The sequence below is a fragment of the Gymnodraco acuticeps genome, unplaced genomic scaffold (genome assembly GCF_902827175.1).
Source record: "Gymnodraco acuticeps unplaced genomic scaffold, fGymAcu1.1, whole genome shotgun sequence".
Taxonomy (NCBI): Eukaryota; Metazoa; Chordata; class Actinopteri; order Perciformes; family Bathydraconidae; genus Gymnodraco; species Gymnodraco acuticeps.
Window position 1 is genome coordinate 112,455 of NW_022991735.1, and position 5,100 is coordinate 117,554.

At 45.9% G+C, this 5,100-nt stretch overlaps 2 non-coding genes across 2 annotated transcripts; both read left to right on the plus strand.

The window, feature by feature from the left end:
• Positions 1-591: 591 nt before the first annotated feature.
• Positions 592-710, plus strand: LOC117534836. Its single transcript, XR_004567325.1, has one exon. It is a non-coding gene; the product is annotated as a 5S ribosomal RNA (ribosomal RNA).
• A 3,286-nt stretch (positions 711-3,996) lies between these two features.
• On the plus strand, positions 3,997-4,115 carry LOC117534837. Its single transcript, XR_004567326.1, has one exon. It is a non-coding gene; the product is annotated as a 5S ribosomal RNA (ribosomal RNA).
• The last annotated feature ends 985 nt before the right edge of the window (positions 4,116-5,100 follow it).

Below are 5,100 nucleotides of genomic sequence, written 5' to 3' on the forward strand. Positions count from 1 at the left end.
AAATTGGACCGGCACACATGCTTTTTAAAGCTGCTCAAACGCCGCTGATAACCCTGAACCTTCTCAGCTACAGCTAAAGTACAATCTATCCTCTTTTACGCCTGTAAATCACCTGTTTGGAGCCCCATGTTTGCTGGCACATTACATGGACATTTTGCAAAAAACTGAAAGTTGCCCATTACATCTTGAATCATGACTTTTATCCACAATGCAGTCATATAAAATAGAGCATCTCAGTCTTGGTGTGTGAATGCTTGTTTAGTGTTTGGCGGGAAAGTTCAATACAAGCTTTCTTTTGCAAAGTGCTGGAATCGGCTGCCATTTAAGTAAGATCTGCCCAAACGATGGTCCGTTCTGAAAGGGGGAACTACGCTGACGACTTTTAATCTGTTTCTATGGCAGTTTTGCTCCGTTTATTGATTTTGGTTGTACTTTAATAAAGCTTGTTTGTACTTCAAATCTTTCTCCTCGCTTTCTCTTGCCCGTAGTTTAGGCTCCAAGCTTGAGTAAAAGAGGATAGATTGTATTTTAGCTGTAGAAGAAGGCTGCGTTGAAGCAGCTATAAGTAGCATGTGTGACGGTTCAATTTTCGTTTACGGCCATACCACCCTGAACACGCCCGATCTCGTCCGATCTCGGAAGCCAAGCAGGGTCGGGCCGGGTCAGTACTTGGATGGGAGACCGCCTGGGAATACCCGGTGCCGTAAGCTTTTTATTTTCTTCCTTCATCGGCAGAGGTCCCTGCACATTCTTTTGAGGGTTAGCCAATCTCCAATCTATCATCCAATCATGATATTCCATTTCCATTGTGAGATTGGACCTAAGCCAATCACGTCACAGCATCACAATGGACAGAGCCACTCACGGCACTGCTTCTCTCCGAACCCGCCCCCTACACCCTGTTGATTGACAGTGGTCCTTTTTTTGGTTTGGCTTTTAAATAGTTATTAAAATGTCAATATTTGAGCAAATTGTTTATCAGAGCAATAGTTAACTTTGCATTGTCCTCAGTCTGTTTACAGCTGTGTCAATTGAAAGGGCAGCGCCGTCTGCTGACGAAGGAATAAAGTAAAAGCTTACGGCACCGGGTATTCCCAGGCGGTCTCCCATCCAAGTACTGACCCGGCCCGACCCTGCTTAGCTTCCGAGATCGGACGAGATCGGGCGTGTTTTTTTTTTTTCTCTTTTATTATCAAAATTCACATATTTACAGTTTATCACATTTTCTTTTTACAACTAAGGATCCCCTTTTACAAGGATCCAGCATCATCAAAAAACAAAAACATTCTTTATTGCATCACAAAGTGAAAATGTAACTTCCCCTCCTCCTCTTCGATCAATGAACATCCTTCCACATATTCCTCTATAACTCTTCTTTTCTCATATATATGTACAAAAGTCTGATGTCTCTCTTTATTGTCCCCACCATCAGGTCCCAGACCCTGACGATTTTTCCCCTCAAAATGAGCCACATTCCGTCTAGCTTTACAGCATATCTGGCATGGCCCGTAGAATGTCCATCTCTGTCGTTTCTCATGCCTCAATGCCGTCTTCGCCGCCTCCGCACTCACATCTCTGGAGACTCGTTCACCGTCGTCAGGACCCTTCTCCACCTTCACGTTCCCAGACTGCTCCTCCCCCGGCGTTCCTTCATTTTTCTCCTTAGACCCAGCATAACTCCTCTTCCCATCAGGCTCCGATGTTTCGTCGCTTCCTGTTTCTCCTCTTCCTCCATTACTTCCGCTTTCACTTCCAACGTCCTCCTTTTTATATTCTCCTGCATTGCTTTCTTTTATTTTGTTTTTCTTCTTTCTTTTTTTACTCATGCTTGCCTTTGACGTGTCTTCAGCTGGTCCTCCTTCTCCTCCATCACTCCAGCACCACCTTCACCTCCATCCTCTCCCGTACCCGCTCTTCCGCCCATCTCCGTTTTCCCCATGCAGCTCTCTCATCACTTCCTTTCATCGTTGGGAGCACCCCGTCACACTCTCTTCCTCACCCTCTGTTTGTACATCTGTAGCGGGCTCTTCTACTCCTCCCGCCTGCTTCTTCTTCCCCATCACTTCTCGTGCTTCCTGCTTCTCTCCTCCATCTGCTCCGTGATACCTTCAGCTGCGGGCTCGACCTCCACCGTGTGTCTCTCTCTCCCCATCTCGCAGTTTCTTGCAAAGTGCCCCAACCCCTTACATCTGTGGCAAACTATTTCCGGGCATTCCCTATAAATGTGTGTGGATTTGAGGCACTGCCTGCACACCTGTGTCTGTCTGTCATGCATTATTTTGAAGTATTCCATGCCCCCCTCGACATCAAACCTGGCAGAATATGGGAGGGAACAGACCTTGTCATTGAAACGGACTTTCAGGATGCGTGTGCCGTCCGCTATCCTCTCTCTCCCCTCTCCTGGCAGGAATCTCCTTCTGATAGGCGAAGCAGGCTCCACTCCCCACTCCAACAGCTTCCCAAAAATCACCTCATCTTTGATGTAGACCGGCAGATGCATGAACGACACTGTTACCTCCATTACTCTTAATTCCCGCGCCTTCACTAATATCCCCTTCTCCCTTATACCATCTAATAGTGCCCTTTTCCCTCCCAGTGTCTTCATTGTTATTTCGTAGCATCCATCCACTTTGGATCTGCATCTCTCAATTATTCCGCATTGATTTTGTATACCCAACAGCAAGTCCATCATCGAAAGTTTCCCTTCCACGGAGACGATCACTGTTAGCTCAACATCGTATTTAACACAGACTCCCGCCTCTTCTTGTTCTTTCTGCACACCCATTGTCTCCTTTTCTTCGCGTTTCTTTTCCTGCTTATCATTGTTTCTTGGTCCGCTACTGTTTCCCCCCGTTCACTTTATCACTTTGACCCCTCTCTTCTCGTTTATCATCATCCATCCCCGCCATTATTTTTCCCGCCATCTCTCCATCCTTTGTTGTTGTTAGCTTACCAGCAGCCGCTTCACCCGCAGCAGTTAGCATTCCTCCACCACTTAGATCTTCTCGATTTCCACCTTTGGGAGTTTCAACACCCGTGTACTTCTTCTCTCCATCCTTTCCTTCTTTCTTTTCCTTCTTTTCCGGTCCCTTATCGACTTGCCTTTCCGTTTTAGACACCGTTTTAGTCTCCTTTTCCGTAACGGCTTTCTTTCCCTCCGGCCGCTGTCATTCCTGCTGGTACGCGCCTTTTGTCCCATTATTCCAGGCATTCCTGCCATAAAAACTCAAAATGGGGAGAACCCCCAGCCAGCTGAGCTGTTTGTGGAGGGATTAACCCACAGATATGAAGAAAAATTTCTCTATTTCAGCTGATTATTTCTCTATATTTTCCGTCTGTCATTCACGAGACATTGACCGCACGTCCGCTATCGGGCCGTGTTCAGGGTGGTATGGCCGTAAACGAAAATTGGACCGGCACACATGCTTTTTAAAGCTGCTCAAACGCCGCTGATAACCCTGAACCTTCTCAGCTACAGCTAAAGTACAATCTATCCTCTTTTACGCCTGTAAATCACCTGTTTGGAGCCCCATGTTTGCTGGCACATTACATGGACATTTTGCAAAAAACTGAAAGTTGCCCATTACATCTTGAATCATGACTTTTTATCCACAATGCAGTCATATAAAATAGAGCATCTCAGTCTTGGTGTGTGAATGCTTGTTTAGTGTTTGGCGGGAAAGTTCAATTCAAGCTTTCTTTTGCAAAGTGCTGGAATCGGCTGCCATTTAAGTAAGATCTGCCCAAACGATGGTCCGTTCTGAAGGGGGAACTACGCTGACGACTTTTAATCTGTTTCTATGGCAGTTTTGCTCCGTTTATTGATTTTGGTTGTACTTTAATAAAGCTTGTCTGTACTTCAAATCTTTCTCCTCGCTTTCTCTTGCCCGTAGTTTAGGCTCCAAGCTTGAGTAAAAGAGGATAGATTGTATTTTAGCTGTAGAAGAAGGCTGCGTTGAAGCAGCTATAAGTAGCATGTGTGACGGTTCAATTTTCGTTTACGGCCATACCACCCTGAACACGCCCGATCTCGTCCGATCTCGGAAGCCAAGCAGGGTCGGGCCGGGTCAGTACTTGGATGGGAGACCGCCTGGGAATACCCGGTGCCGTAAGCTTTTTATTTTCTCTTCCTTCATCGGCAGAGGTCCCTGCACATTCTTTTGAGGGTTAGCCAATCTCCATCTATCATCCAATCATGATATTCCATTTCCATTGTAGAGATTGGACCTAAGCCAATCACGTCACAGCATCACAATGGACAGAGCCACTCACGGCACTGCTTCTCTCCGAACCCCGCCCCCCTACACCCTGTTGATTGACAGTGGTCCTTTTTTTGGTTTGGCTTTTAAATAGTTATTAAATGTCAATATTTGAGCAAATTGTTTATCAGAGCAATAGTTAACTTTGCATTGTCCTCAGTCTGTTTACAGCTGTGTCAATTGAAAGGGCAGCGCCGTCTGCTGACGAAGGAATAAAGTAAAAGCTTACGGCACCGGGTATTCCCCAGGCGGTCTCCCATCCAAGTACTGACCCGGCCCGACCCTGCTTAGCTTCCGAGATCGGACGAGATCGGGCGTGTTTTTTTTTTTTTTTCTCTTTTATTATCAAAATTCACATATATTACAGTTTATAACATTTTCTTTTTACAACAAGGATCCCCTTTTACAAGGATCCAGCATCATCAAAAAACAAAAACATTCTTTATTGCATCACAAAAGTGAAATGTAACTTCCCCTCCTCCTCTTCGATCAATGAACATCCTTCCACATATTCCTCTATAAACTCTTCTTTTCTCATATATATGTACAAAAGTCTGATGTCTCTCTTTATTGTCCCCACCATCAGGTCCCAGACACTGACGATTTTCCCCTCAAAATGAGCCACATTCCGTCTTAGCTTTACAGCATATCTGGCATGGCCCGTAGAATGTCCATCTGTCGTTTCTCATGCCTCATGCCGTCTTCGCCGCCTCCGCACTCACATCTCTGGAGACTCGTTCACCGTCGTCAGGACCCTTCTCCACCTTCACGTTCCCAGACTGCTCCTCCCCCGGCGTTCCTTCATTTTTCTCCTTAGACCCAGCATAACTCCTCTTCCCAT